This window comes from Nyctereutes procyonoides, unplaced genomic scaffold (assembly GCF_905146905.1).
Source record: "Nyctereutes procyonoides isolate TBG_1078 unplaced genomic scaffold, NYPRO_anot_genome, whole genome shotgun sequence".
NCBI lineage: Eukaryota > Metazoa > Chordata > Mammalia > Carnivora > Canidae > Nyctereutes > Nyctereutes procyonoides.
In genome coordinates, this window is record NW_026575128.1 from 16,083,444 (window position 1) to 16,099,204 (window position 15,761).

The 15,761-nt window shown below is 49.2% G+C and overlaps 1 protein-coding gene across 8 annotated transcripts in view; it reads left to right on the top strand.

Moving 5' to 3' along the window:
• ERI3 (ERI1 exoribonuclease family member 3) overlaps positions 1-15,761 on the top strand; it is a 128,637-nt gene that overhangs the window by 80,889 nt on the left and 31,987 nt on the right. The gene's annotated exons all lie outside the window — the stretch shown is intronic.

A 15,761-nucleotide genomic window follows, 5' to 3' on the forward strand; every position in this document is an offset into this window, starting at 1 on the left:
TTGTCCCTGTTTCATGGGTACTGAAGTAGAGACTCAGAAATTAAGAAGCTTGCCCAAGGCCCCATGACCAGGAGATAAATTTAACTTCTCTCTTTTTGTGGCGGCTTTCTTGTCACTTATCCCATAGCAGATACCACCTAAAGACAGTTCCTTTGGTCTAGCCTGGTTGGAGCAGGAACCTGGGGCAAACACATAGCCACAGCCATTACTAGTTATAGGGTCAGTGAAAGGCAGTGATTGGGGAAGGTTAGGGATTGGCCTTATAATCTAGGTCTCTTGGGAGTGGCACCTGTTTAATGGGGATCTATCTGTTTATGTACAGGCGTGTGCCCACGTGTATGTGGAGATCTGATGTGTTTAAAGAAGTATATTTGTCCACGTGGGAGATTTGTGTCTGTGTATACTCACACATGGGGCATGTTTGCACATGCCCACGTGTAGGAATATGATGCAGATGTAAATATGGGATCTGTGAATATATGTGCCCACCTAAAGGTGAGCAGATGAGGCCCTTATCTCTAGAGAACAGCTTGGCACAATACAAAGAACCCTGGGCTGAACTTGAAGCTAGAAGATTAAAGACATGGGCTCTGGTGTTGGGTCACTTGCCTTTTCTTTCCTCCTTTCTTCCCCTTCCTTTCCCTTACCTCACAGGACCCTCGAGACGCTAGGCTTCCCCTCCCCCTCCCCCTCTCCTTTCCCTCCCCCTCCTCCCCTCCTTCCCTTCCTTCCTAAGATTTTATTTATTTGAAAGAGAGTGAGTGAGAGAGCACATGAGCAGGGGCAGAGGGCAGAAGGAGAAGCAGACTCTCCTGCTGAGCAGGGAGCCCAATACAGGGCTCTATCTCAGGACCCTGCCATCATGTCCTGAGCCAAAAGCAGATGCTTAACCGACTGAGCCACCCAGGTGCCCTCACTTGCCTTTTCTGAGCTGTTACTTTCTTCATCTAACAAATGAGGGAGCTAGAGAAGGTGATCTCTTCTACCTTTGCCATTCTGAGATCATTCATGGTATCTTAGGTTTCCTCTTTTTTGTTCTCAGCAAAAAATGAGATGGAAGGAAGGAAGGTGAGAAAAGTTCCCCTTTGATCTCGAGCCTTGGGACTACTCTACTATCCCACTGGGAAAGCAGAGCATTGCCTGGCATCAGGTCGGGAGAGCTGGGGCTCAGGTATTGGGGAGGGGTTTAGATAGCTAGTCCACAGTTTGGGGAGACCTAGAGTTGAATGCCATTAAGACTTTGGATTTCTCCATGAGACCATGGGGTGAGGTAAAGCTTGTTGTCTCCTTGCTTCCTTGAGGGGAGTGGTAGGAAGGGGACCTCTCGATACTCTAAAGGCAGAGTGCAGCCCAGACTTTTCTTCTGGCCTCTGATCCCCCTTGTTTATCTTGGCAGGTGCAGAGTGATAGGCAGGTAGAGACCAGAACAAGTAGCTGGACATGTGTTCACATTCATATGGGACTTGCTCGTTCAACCCGAGGTCATTGTGTGAGCTCACTTAGCCTGCTGTCAGCTCTTTTGGGGGAAGAGTGGCTTAGGGTTGGGTGCTTTAATTTTCCCCAGGCTGATTCTTCAAAGCTGATTTGAGGGGCTCCTTTAGCTATCTCACCCTTCAAATGAGATTGTAGCAGGGTTTTGTCTCTTCTGTCCCATGAATTAGCCACCAGTTCCCTGAAATTTCTGTTTGACTGGCTGGGTCTCTAGAGAAGGAACAGGCATTGTGTGGTTTCAGAGGGAGGTGTCCTCGGCGTCAGAGGACGTTTGTCTATAAGTTAAGCTTAGATAAGCCTGGACTTGGGCCCCAGGTAGCAAGTGGCTTGTGCTATGCCTGCACCAGGACCTCTAAATTCGCACTCAGCCACCGATCACTCACTAAAGCCCTGTGTATCAGGGCATTTAGACTGAGATGAATCAGGTCTAGTCTTTACCTCTACAGGGCTCCCGGTCTAGCAGGGAAAATCAGGAAAAATACAATAGAGATAGTTAAGTATAGTAATAGGAATTATGTGTATAACATGTTTAGGTGTGTTCTTAAAAACAACTTATTTTGAATTCAGCTTTGTATGAGTTAGAATTCACAAAAGAGAGTCCACGTAAGCATGTTTTTGTGTTTATATGTCTGCTGCCTGTGTAACTCAGTAAGCTCAGAGCCACCTGGGTGGCTCGTCCCAGCTGCAGCTAGGCCACTTTTTCAAGGGCCTTAACACAGGACCCTCAAGAGATGCTAGGCTGCCCTACTTGGTAAAGAGGAGTGGTCCTTCTGGGAAGATGAGGTCCAGGCTAGCTGCTTGGGAAGTGCTTATGTATGGGTGTGGACAGCTGTGCCTGTGAGTGTGCACAGGCATGAACCCAAGTGTGCATAGGGTAGCAGCCCGAGGTCCGTCTTCAGCACCATGACCAGGGCTTATGGTGCTAGGCCTGGGCTTTGCACCTACTTGGCTGCTGGCTGGAGGACAGGCTGCAGGCAGATCCCAGGGCAACCCTGAGGCCTCCCCAGTGGTGTGTTTGCTGTGCCTAATTACCCGGCAGTTGTTTAACTATGCAAGCTGCATGCCTGCCTTTATTGCGCTGTGATTGCCGAGCTGCCTATGGGGAGTGTCATAAAAAGATATAAAATGCCCATTATCTGTCTGACGCCCTCCTCCTGGACTGTGGGTGTTTGTGTTTTATTTTATTTTTATGGCTCAAGGGAAGCTCTGCAGGAAGGAAAGGGAGGGAAGAACAGGGAGGGGAGGGGAGGCCCTACAGGAATTGGGGGCTGGGAGACTAAGGAGCCCCCTTCGTACTGTGGTCAGCCGTGAGCTGAAGGGCTCTCCTGACCAGAGGGGAGAAGTGCAAATGGCGGATCTCTAGGGTCAGAACAGGGTGCTCAGGAAATAAGGCCCAGACCTTCCCTTCCTCATCCACCTGCAGCTTATCTTCCCATCCTGCCTCTATGCTGGCCCCCCTCCCTGCATATAGGCCCACTGCCTTGGGTGCTGGGTCCCCCTTCTACAGGTGGGTGTGGGAATGGTCTCTCATTCCCTCTCAAGTCCTCATTGGCTTTGATAACTGGAATTGCCTACTGGCGTCCTAGAGCACCCTGGCTTGCTGTGGGTCGCGTACCTTGGGCACCACCACCTGCTCCTAAGACCTTGTACCCCTACAGCTTCAGCTCCTCTTTTCTTGTCAGCCACTGCAACATGTTTGTGCCACACCTATCCAAGATTCACTGGGTCTTAGGAAGACCTCCTAGACCACAAGAGAGGGAGGGGAATTAATACAATTCCAGTACTTGCCCTATGCCATACAGAGCCTGGGTGAGTCACTGAAGTTGAGCTCACACACGGACCCTGCCCGTGAAGAGCTCACACTGTGTAACCAGTGTGAACTTCGTAGTAGATGTTAAATCAGTGTTTGTCAAATGGGACTAGATTCAGTGTGGTCATTCCTTCATTCATTTTCATTCAGTAAATGGCTGTTGACCATCTACTAGGGTCAGGCACTCTGCCAACCACTGGGAATAAAGCAAGCAAAATAGACAGAATTCCAGTCCTCTCATTGGTCATTCAAGTTTATTGGGAGAAAAATTAAAGGATTTAAATGCTGGATATGTGACTCTAGAAACCATGTCCTATCACCTGTGACATGTCTCCCATACCTAAACCGTCAAAGCCCAAGATATTCCTGTCATCTAACTTCTCTACTTGAAAAATGTTGCTGTCTTCTGTGTGAAATACAAGCTCTCTGGCCTACCTCATGAAACCCCTTTTGGGTTTTCAGCTATACCAAGATAGCTTGCATGGTCACTCACTCCCAGGCCTTATTCATATTTGTTCCATTTACCTGGAATGCGCTTTGCTGCATTTCTGCCTAGAGAGCTTCTACTTACCCTTCATGACCGGACACCTGGCTCAGTCAGTTAAGTGTCTGCCTTCAGCTCAGGTCATGATCCCAGGGTCCTGGCATCATGTCCTGCATCAGGCTCCTTGCTCAGCAGGGAACCAGCTTCTCCTGCTCCCTCTGCTTGCCACTCCCCCTGCTTATGTTCTCTCTCTCCCTGTAAGATAAATGTATCAGATCTTAAAAACAAAAACGTAACCCCTTTATGTCCTCTTGGAAGACTTGTTGCATTTCCCATTGGGAACTTCCTTTTCCTTCAGACACCTATATATTAAGTGCCTGGATAGCGTGGTGGAGCTTTCTGGCTTTGTTCACTTAGGTGAGCTCTTTGCACCTCCTCTATGGTACTGTACTTAAAGGGTTTTTTGAGCTATAATTCACATGGCATACAATTTACTCAGTTAAAGTATACCGTTCAGTATTTTTTAGTATATTCCTACAGCTGTGCAACCATCATCGGCGTCTGAGTTTAGAACATTTTTTGTCTCCCCACTAAAAGAAACTCTATTAGCGGTCACTTCCCATTTCCCCAGAATGCCCCAGCCCTAGCCAACCACTAATCTACTTTCAGTCTATAAATTTGCCTATTCTTGCAATTATGGGAATTTCTTATATGTGACCTTTGTGACTGGCTTCTTTCACTTCACGTCATTTCCAAGATTCATCCATGTGGTACCATGAATCAGCACTTCATTTCTTTTCGTTATTGAATAATACTCCGTTGTATGGATATATCACATTTTATTTATCCACTTGTTAGGTTGGTAGACATTTCAGTTTCTACTTTTTGGCTATTATGAATAATGCCTCTATGAATATTTGTGTACAAGTTCACTTTATTACTTTTGCATTTTTTATTGTTCTGTTTATTTGTTTTATACCTGTCTTTCGAGTAGACTGTGAGCTCCTAAGAGTAAGGGTCCCTTCTCTACTGATCATGGCTGTATCCCCACCACTTAGCCCATGGTTAGCACTCAGTAAATGTCAGTGGATAAATACATGCATGCTTTTGAATTCTCTTCCCCTTGGGATGTAATGGCAAATTCCCCAAGCTGCTCTGCCCCCTATATCTGTATTTGCATATCTGCAACCCATGTTGCCGTGTAAATTCATTCATCAGTGTCCTGGACAATTCCCTGCCTGTTCCACTGTTGGCCTCTCTGGTGTTAAGTCCTTTGCCCAACAACAGCTAATCTGGGAAGCTTTCCTGAGTTGCCCCCTTGATGGCAAATCAGACCAGTAAGGTCTCTGGCTAACTCAACACTGTGGCAGAGACTGCCTCCTTCCTCCCCTCCCCTCTTCTCCTGAGGGGCCCTGGATTGTTTTATACAAGGAGAGTAGAATCTGTGGAAAGACCCTGGAGGGAGTATTGAACTGGGTGGCCTCCTGGCTCTAGGCCAGGCTGGCTTTGTGACAGCTCCAGATGCCTGGGCATCTGAGGAGAAGAGTTTGCCCCTGCCATTCTAGCCAGTAGCCTATATGAACCAGGTCTGTAAAAGAAAAGGAATTTCTAGAACCAATGGCCTCTGAGAGATTAGTAAAACCAATATTTCTCTTTTCTTTGCATTTACTCACCTTAATAGTTTGAGCCCATAATTAGAATTGGGCTTTATTAGGCTAATTAGGAGGTAGGAATGATGGCAGGAGGGCATGTGGAGATGCATCAGGGTGGTGGGCAGTAAATCTAGGGTTTTAATAGGTTTGTTCCATAATCAGGTGGTCTGAAAGGCTGACTGGGTGGCTGGGCCCCCTCCCCTCCCTTCCTTCTATTCCCATCACTCCTTGAAGTGGCCTTCACACTTTGCCGTCCTTGTCCTCGATACTGGCAGCGGTGCTGGGATATGGGGGACTCAGGAGGGAGGGAGGAGACCCCACCCGGAGCTTCATTGCCTATGCACGCGCCGTCCAGCCTGGCGGCATGATTACCTTGCTGAGAAATCCGTCCAGGCGCAGGGCTGCTGATAGCAATCATTGATTAAGAGGGTAATTGTCCTGAAAATTCAGATTGATCAGAAGGCAGAAATGATAACTTGTGTAACTGTGTTTAAAGCCACGTCCTGTCAATAGACGAGACTGAGATGTATCGCGCCAAGAGGGGGGCAGAACGGATGGGTGTGTGCGGGCGGGCAGGCGCTGCCATCCTTCTCTCAGGGCTGAGCAGGATGTTTCTTGTCAGTAACCTGGACTATTGGAGATTCAATCACTTTTATCTCCCCCTCTCTCTCAATCCAAATGCCTTTTCATATTAGGAAATTAGAATCGGCCCTGCTCATGCAAGATTTATTAGCTCTGCTGAGCAGTCACACCGAAGAGTAAATGATTTTGCTTTGCTGGAGCTTTTTACACATTAGGACCCAACTTCTTCCCTGCTCTATGCCACTGGCTGCCTGGGGAGTGGGCTCTAGAACTAGACACTCAGGGGGTGAGCTTTCAAAGTCTGGTTCAAGGAAAAGCACCGCTGGGATCTAGCTTCTTGACCTGCTAGGGACCCTGCTGTGTCTGGCTGACTTCCTTCTATCTGCTCCCCAAATAGGTCCCTTAATGGGGTCTAGATTGTCCCTCTCAGTTGAAGGGGTCAAACCTCCTGAAGGAATGAGGTTCATCCCTCCGAGTTGGGTGACATAGTGGAGGCTTACCTAGAGGGTTGGCGCTGAGACTATATATTGAGTAAGGATTGGCAATAGAGGCAGAAGACGGAGGAGCTGCCATGACTTCTCTTCTCAGAGCCTGGGATTGACATCCTGTCTGGGGTGAGGCTGCAACAGCTAGAGCATCTTTCTGAGCCCCTGGGAAAATTGCCCAGGAAGTTGCCTGGGAGTTTAGAGCCCTGAAGTTAGTTAGAGTAAGTTTAGGTGTTACTAGGCCTGCTGACTGCCCATGTTTAGAGGGCTGCAGTGTTGACTAGCCGAGGCGCTCTGATCTGCCAGTAATAATAGGCTCTTAGGGAAGGAAGGGGCCAAGATCCGTGTTTCTGGAATTCTCCTGTGGCCTTAGGCTCGAAGGCAGTATGGCCCTGTGTGCCAGCTGAACCTAGCCTGCTGTGGAGATCAGGGTACCAGTGGGCTAGGTTGGTTGTAGGGGGACCATTCTCCTTCACTGAGACTGTATGGTTCTCTCTTACCCACCTCCTTGGGTCACTTGGACTCATTGACAGATGTCAGCCACTGTCATTCTTTTCACTGTCTGTTGTTAGTGTCTGATCCTGAAGGCCTGGTGGAGCAGGTGACCATGGAGAGTTCTGAAACAGGCCTAAAGAAAGGTTACCAGATTTCCTGTTTTTTTTTCGTGAGAGGGATATGGTCCCAAGGGCTGCCCTCTACCCACCTGCTCTTTTAGTTGCCCCTATGAAGCCTCCAGTTCTCTCTGCTTTCAAGTTCTTTCCCCAAATCTGAGGGTTGGAGCTGTAAGTGATAGAGTCCCCAGGAATGAATGGTAGGTAGGTAGCAGCCAATTTGATCCAAAAGGAGGGCTGTGTAGGGGGAGGGGGGGGCCTGGGGAGGCTTTTTAGAGGAAAGTAGCCTGGCAAGTGTCGGCAAGACATTCCCTAAGTAGGACTTGCCCCTAAACAGACCCGCCACCAGCTGGGTCTGATTCTCTGCTGTTTGCCACCAATCTCTGTCCTTGGAGAAGCCTCGACTCAAGGCAGCTCCTCCTACTAGGCTGGGTTGGACAAGATAGGCCGGCCTTCTGCACATGTGCCACCCCACCTCCCACCATGAGAATGTACTGAGGGATAGAGCAGTCTGAGGAGCTTGCCGTAAAAAAATTTTTCAGATGGGGCACCTGGGTGGCTCAGTCAGGTAAATATCTGTGTTTAGCTCAGGTCATGGTCCCAGGGTCCTGGGATTGAGCCCTGCTTTGGGTGCCGCACTTAGCCAGGAAGTCTGCTTCTCCCTCTGCCCCTCCCCTGTTCTTGCACGTGTGCTCTCTGTCTCTCAAATAAATTCTTTTTTTTTTCCAAATAAAATCTTTAAAAAAAATGTTCAGATCAAATGTATGTGGTGCAGACTTCTATGTAAAAAAATTTGTACAACTTTCTATGCAATATTCTCATCTGGCACATTCTAATCAGATGTAAGTCAATAAAGGTTTTGGATTGTTAAAAAAAAAAAAATCCACCTTGCTCCACTTTGATGGATTCTGAAGGAAGTGGGTGTGCAGGGCCGAGAGGGTTTCCCAGCTGTCCCTCGCAGCTGGGCTTGCAGACTGCCTGGGAATACTTTGCAGTCCAGAGGAAGGGTCAACTCTTGTTTGGCTTAGTCTTCTGCTTCAGCTAGTTTGGGCAAAGTCAAAAAAGAATGGAAGTATCATGGGTAGCTTGGACCTGGGAATAGAGAACTCAGAATTCTTACAGACTCCCAGTGGAGTGAGGGAGACAGATAGTCACTACAGGGTGATGTAAATGGTGTTGCTTTCCAGAGCCCAGAAGAGGGAGTGCCTGAATTCTCCTGGAAGAGCTCAGAGGGGCATCCAGAAGGGGGGAGGGGTGCCTCTTGAACTGAGTCTGTGAGGAGGATGGGGGCTGTGCAATGGAGACAAGTGTGGGCAAGCCTCTGGGCAGCGAGAACAAGGAGAGTCGTCACAGATCAGCTGTGTTACGGCTGGGACCCAGTGGGGTTTATTTTCCCAGGCACACTTGTCCATCATAATGTGATGGGTCACACCTCCGTTTTAGCAAACCTGAGTGGTGCCTACTTTTACCATCTACTTGGGCTGCTGGGGACAAATGGCCTCGGGTGGGACCAGCCAGAGCTTTGGGAGGGAAAGATGCACAGGACAGAGCCTTAGGAAATGGACCCTGGGCCCTCCCTCTGCTCTGTCTCCTCTCCTGGTCAGCCTAAAGAGCAAGGCAGGGGGCCGGGCTAAGGCAACAGCCCCGAAGAAGCTTAGGCCAGCTCGCCCACCCTTGCTCAACCCATTCCCAGCCCTGCCTGGGCCCACATCCAGCCCTGCCGGGCCCGACTGGTTCCCTGGGCCTGGCAGGGAGGCTGGGAGGAGCCCGGGAAGCCCAGAGACTCATTTTCACTAGAATTTGACCTAAAGCAGGATTGGAAGGGAAGAAAAGAATCGGAACAAAAGTGCAGGCAGGAAGGAGCTGTTAACGAGCCTTTCTTTCTCTTCAGGGATGGAGCGGAGCGCATAGCGGGGCGCAGCGGCCCGCTCTCCTCGGCTGCTCTGTGAGGCAGCTGTAGTCTCTGGCCGCTGCCTGCTCTCGCTCGCTCTCCTTTTTTCCCTCTCCTCTTTCTCGGCTCTCTCTATTATGGGGACTTGCTCCAGCTCTTTCTCTCTCTTCTGTCTCTCCTTTTGTTCTCTCTTTGTCTATTTATCACACTGTGAAGGTTGAAAGAGATGTTATTAATCTGGGAGAATGAAGGCAGGATTAGTGGTATGAATCGGATTTTGAGAGGTGTAATGATAGAAAGACTCGCTCGGCTGGCGGCCTGCGTGAGCTTGATAAATGGGGAGCACTCCAGACTGACTCGCGCCTTCCCCGCGCTGTGCGCCCTGCCCGCTGGGGCGTGCCGCGCTCTCAGATCTGCCAGCCGGCCCACCCCGCTCCTACCTGAACCGGAGCAAAAAGCCAAGGGTAAAGCAGACACAAATATCTCCCATCGCACTCGGAGACATCATTGCTTTCAGCACCCTTTTCAAGTAGAGGCCTGTCGAGTTCTCAAAGGACTGTGGACAGAGGGAGTGGGGACCCAGACTTCTGCCTGCTTCTGGGGCCTGTAAGAGTGGAGCTCCCCTCCTGCCTCTAAAATGATTGTCAGGGGTCAGGGAGAGACAAGACAGTCCCCACACCAGTTAAGTAAGAGAACCGGAGCCCATGTGATATGTAATTAAGCAGAGTGCTGTAGTGCAGTTCATAGTATGGACTGTGGAGGTCAGGGTGGGATGTGGGGGAGGGAGGAAGAGAAATCAGGAGGGGCTTCCTGAAGGTGGTGTCCTGGCAGACAAGTAGGATTTGGAGAGGGTGGAGGAAGGCCAGTGTTTGGGGGGTGAGATAGCATAAGCAAAGATGTGGGATCAGAAATGAACCTGAGTTTTGGGAGGTTCCCCTCAGATCCAGTGAATTTCAGATCAGGAAGAGACCTAAGGAGTAATTAAGCCCTTACTTTCCAAAGAGGAAGCAGGTCTGGGGACTAGAGTTACCATTTCCTGAAATGATTTCCTATTTGAGTACTGTTGCTTATTCTAAAAGTGCCCTTTCCATCATCCTGGGATGATACAGTGAGCCTTTCCCTCCTCTGCCATCTATAGCTTTGGCCACATCCTTCCATCCTTCATCTGTGTAATCAGAAGATCCTGGCTCAATTTCATTGCTGCCCGGTCTCCAGCCGTTTCCCGAGAGCCTTGGCTCAGGGTCCTCCTCCCGCTCTGCCCCCAGCCCAATCTGCAGTCTGTGTGGGAGTGCTTGTCCCAACCAGCCACCTGCTGTTTGCATGGGGAGGAGAGGACCAGGAGGCAGCACACCTCTTCTGGGCTCCAGCTGCCCCTGGGTCTAAGTACTTTGTTCCTTCGTAACGCTACTGCAGTTCTCACTGATCACTTTGTCACGGTGACTGGGCACTTCCTGGCATCTGTATTCATTTCCCTGCAAAGGACTGTGAGTTCTTGAGGGCAGGCTGTACATGTGATTCAGTTGAGGTGCCAGGGTCTGGCAGGCCTTCAGCGAATGTGTGTGTCTTCGATGAACCAATGAATAAATGAATGAATGAATGAATGAGTCCCTCTCCTTTCTGAAGAAAATGGTCTTGGCTCTCTATTAGCTTTTCCCAGGCCTGACTACCCTTAGGAATAGGGAGGGGTAGATGTGCAAAGCAACTAACTTTTGACTTTGGTACAGCACCCTAAGATCACATCGCATGACAGTGGTAGACCTTTGGATGGCTTCCCATCACCTTAGGAAACAGTAATGAAACCCTTTATTGTGTCCTCTGAGGCCGGCCCTACATGGCCATGCATCTCCTGCCTTCCTCATCAAACTCATCTCAAACTTGCCTCCTGTGCTCCAAGGATACCGAGTGTTTGATTTCTTCCAGGTGCCACTACCCTTTGCCTAAAGGCCTTGGTGTGCATCATTCCCTTGACACCAAACACCTCCCCCTCCCGGTCCATCCGTTTCAGCTTACTTGTCCTCAGGGAAGTGTTTCCCCATCTAGGTCAGGTTCTCGTTTTCTATCCTATCCTAACCGTCTACCTTTCTTCTTTGAGTCCTTGCTACAGGTACAACTTAATGGTTATTTATGTTGCTGTTTAACATCTGCTTTTTCCAACAGAGTGAAGCTCTCTGAGGACAGTACTGTGTCTATATTGCTAATGTATGCATGTGGTCTGGCATATAATAGGCTGTCAGTAAATGTTTGTCATGAGCAAGTCAGTGTGATTGCAAAGCCTGCACTCTTCCATCGAACCGCATCCAGGTGGAGTGAAGGTGGCGGTGATAAGGGCGTGCCCAGAGTGGAGGCTCTTTGGGCATTGATTCGGGAGGCTCTAGGGTTTCACCCTTCCGTGTCTGGGCCTTTCTCTTTTCCCTCCAAACATCAACGAAGAAAGGGCCTCTTCTGACCCTAAAGGCTTTTTTATTCTCTTCTGGTTGATCTTACCTAGAGTTTCAAGTGCCACCCATACACATTCTTAGGACTTTGTCTCAGCTCACCCCTCTGAACTGAGCTCCAGGCCCACATGTCCACCATCCCTAGGCATCCTGCCTTGAATGTCCTACTGAAGGCCACATCAGTCTTCTAGATGATTTCCCTCCAGGCCTGGTTAGGGTTTCTACATTGGGGCTCTTGTTACAGGATCTCGGCCCTCCACTGTATGTGATCTTCTGTGTTTCTCTTTGTAACCTGGAAGCTCCTTAAAGGCAGTGGCTTAGTCCATGTGATCTGTGTGTCTCCACCTAGCACAGAGCTTGGCACACGGTAGTTACTCAATAAGTATGTGTTATATGAGCAAGCCAATGAAGATGGAGGGAGGTCTGAGTTGAAAGTTTTGAACACCTTTTTCATTTTTCTCAGGGAGAAAGAAAGTGAAGTTATATGTGCTATGTGCAAGCAGGCACATGCTTTTGTGTGTGAGGGGTTGGTGGTAGTAGTGGTGGTGGTGGTGGTGTCACATGCTCAGTAAAGGATTATATTTTAATTTGGAAAGCACTTTAGAAACTTAAAGTGCTTTGCCTAAGTGCTGACTGCTATTAGTGTCTCCTTTTTATTAGGAAAAAGGACATGATTTTTCTCTTTTATCTTCAGGCCTGTCCAACTTCTGAGAGTCAAACTTAGCAAAATGCCTGCCCCTCACTGAGGACTAGTTACATGCCAAGTTCAAAGCTTTGGACTTGAAACACAGAATTCTGCTTTGCAGACTGGTTCTGACACCCCTGAGGGGATTAGCCCTAATAGCTCAGTATCAGGAAGGGGGTGGTGGGAAAGACAGGGTCATTTGACATAGTTCAAGCTGTAGTCTCAGGCCCCTCCCCTTTCCATATAGGTCTGGGTGGGAGGACATAAGCACCTGGACCATTTGGGGGGGTGGAGGAACAACCCCCAGTGGTTACCAAAAACCCACTTGTCATGCAATGTGAAGGACCAGGCTTCAGAGAGAGACCTGGGGAGGAACAGCCACAGGAAGAACTGGGTTTGTTCAGCTCAGGGATTTTAGGACCAAGAGGCAAAGACATCACAGCTATTGGACCTGGTGATGTTAAGAGCCACCACCACAGAGGGCTAGGTCAGAGAGAGGGAATATGTGTAGCAGTAGCAAAGACATTCTGATCTAGGAGACCATGAGGCAGGAATTTGCCTTGTGCCTTGCAAGCACCTTTGAGAGCCTTACTGGTTGGAAGGAAAGGTAACACTCCTCCCCATGGAGAAGATTTGGTGCTGCAATGACAGGAGGTCTGGAAGGCCCAGGTGAGCCTTGTCATTGGGCCCCTCTGTGTAGCCTCTACCTCAGGCTCTTTACTGAGCATCTCTGGTCTCCATCTGTCCTATCTCTGCCAGCCCTGGATGCTGAAGGCTCTGCCCGTAGCTCAGGCACTGGGAGGTGGGAGCTTTGACCCATCATGCTAGTGCCCTGCAGTTCCCAGCTCCTAATCGAGCCCTAATCTGGGGAAGCTAGGGTGGGGATGGGGTGAGGGGAGTACATTGAGCCTTCTGCCTTAACTGAATTTCCATACCTCCTGTTGTTAATTATAGAGATGTAATAATGCGATTAGTGCACGATTAAAAAAAATCCCTGATATGATTACCATGGATTTAATATCACATGATATATCATTATATCGTTATGCAGTGACAGATGTAATTGAAATACACTTATTGGAGCCGGGGGTGGTGTTTCATTCAATCCCCAGCACCCCGGGGAGGAAAGGGCCAGCTAAAAAAGAAGCAATGGGAGAGGAAATTGTAATGAAAACAAAGAAAACTCACAAGGTAGCTCTCACCCTGGGCAGCTGGCTGAGATCTGCTGCCTTCAACTCTGTAACAGTGCACGTGGAGCCCCAGCGAGGCCAGACTCTTCCGTGGGGGCTCAGGAGCTCCTTACCTGGTCCTCACCTCAGAAACCCCAGTGTCCCCAAGTCCCCCCTGACTCAGCAACGAAGCAAGGGCTCTGGATTACTCCACCTGAAAATGGACTTGGGACCCTCATGGGATCAAGCTGAGTTGTCAGCTGTCCCCCAAATGCTGCGTGCCATGTGGTACAGCCCCTGCCTTAGCTGTGGTGGCGGTCCAACACACTGGAGGCAGCTGTCCTGTTGGGGGCCATGTGCAGGCATATTAAGTACACAGAAGCAGTAATTATGCCACTCAGGTTCTGCTGGTGGACAGAGGCAGCGCTCACTCTGGAGCCCCCGAAGTATGTCGGTAGCCAGGGAACACTGTGAGCACACAGAGCTACCCACTGAGGGTAGAGAGGTTGGGTTTGGTCAGTCAACATGAGTGTCCACACTCTGCTGCTATAGTTATGCCCGCCAAGCCTCTGCTGGGCCACGGGAATGGAGTGGGAGCTACCTGTAAAGCCAGAGAGCTCAGAAAAAGAGAAGGGAGACAAAAACAGTCTCCCCTTCCCTCCTCACACAGGCAGCCGAGCCCCCAGTTCTAAGGTTGGCTGGGGTGGCATTGCTGGTGTGCTGGGCAGGGACAACTGGTTCCTGGAGGAGACTGGATAGAGTCAACAGGAACAGCAGCCCTGAAAACCAGGCAGAATCAGGCCCATCGAGAGGTCTCGTTCTCCCTTCCCTCAGTGGAGACCCTGTAGAGGAAGGGCAGACACAGCTCCCACCCTTAGGAATCTCCCAGCATTGTGGGGTAACGTCTCTGTAAGACGTTAGAGATGCCTTTCAGAGTATGGATGGGTTTAAAGAAGGGACGAGTCAGGGAAGACTTGGTAAAGGAAGGTACTTCAGTTAGTGGTGAAAAAAGAGTATGTGTTCCCTAGGACAGAAAATGAGAGAAGGCCGAGGGCAACCTGGGCAGGCTGAAGGAACTGCTCAAGTCAAGTCTTGGAGCATGAAACAGCAATCCCAGGACGCAGGGGGCAGTAAGGAAGAAGGAAGCACAGTTGACCCCACATTTCTGATAGACCACAGAGATGGTAATGGCTTTCACAGGGATTTGGGAACCCAAGAGAAGGAGAACTTGGGAGAGGAGATGTTGAAATGGTTGGGGTTTTTTTTGTTGTTTTTGGTTTTTTTTTTTTTAGATTTTTGGGTTTTGTTTTTGTTTTGTTTTAATGTTTGAGAATAAAGTACCTGAGTGAAATCCAGGTGGAAATGTCAGGTGGACAATAGAATAATATATGTGTCTGATACTCAAGTATTGGCAAAGAATATCGATTTGGAAGTCAGAAGGTGAAAGACAAAGAGGTTGAAAGTCACCCAGGGAAAGCAGTAGAGTGTAGAGGAAAACAGAAGTGAGAGCACCTGAGCTCCTAAAGGTGGCCTGTGTGCAGAAGAGACCGGGAGATTATGAGGCAAGTGGCAGGACAGAGAGTTAAGAAAACTTAAAAGAGAACTGAAGGAGAAGAGTTTCAAAACTGAAGCAGGCCACAGAGAGGTGGAGCTAGCAAAGCCCTGAAACTCCCTAGGCATGGGCAGCGTGGGGAGGACCATCGGCTCTAGCAGGAGCCGAGTGATGTCAGTAAGGCTGGAAACCAGACTGCAGGGGTGAAGGAGCAATGGGGAGGTAAGTGGAGGCGAGTGGGCACAACCCTGGGAAGTTTGGTTGCTAACAGGAAAACAGTCACCAGATGGGGATATGGGGGGCTTTAAAAATAATAATTTAATACTGATGTAACTTTCAAAGGGCCAGCTGTTTTTAAACACTTCATCCACAATAATTCATTTAATCCTCACATCAACTCTCTGGAGTAGGAACTGTTATTACCTCCATTTTACAAAGAGGAGCCTGAGACACAAGAAGATATATGAAGTTGATAGAGATTCAAACACTGGCTACAATACTAGTGCAAAGGAGCCAGCAGAGAGGGGGAGGGTAAGGGTTTAGAAAGAAAGGGGATCCCAGAAGGAGCAGGACCAAGCAGGGAGGAGAAGGGTGAGATGTAAAGCACAAGTACGGGATTGGCCTTAGGCAAGAAGTGAAGCGTCCCTTCCATTAGAACAGAATTGGTGGGGCAGCAGGTGTGGAAGGCTACAGGTGCACTTGTAGACGAGGTGTATGCAGTTGAAAGAGTTCTGTGCCACAGCTTTTATTAGCTTTGTGAAAGTCAGGAGTAGGATTGTTGCATACCACTGAGAATTGCTCAGGTTGTGATCTTGTACCCACAGTAGCCACTGTCTGTGCATAAGTGACTTTCCGGCTTAGCTCAAGTGCAAGTGTGGAGAAATGGAGTCACAACTGGGTTTTTTCGGGGAAGG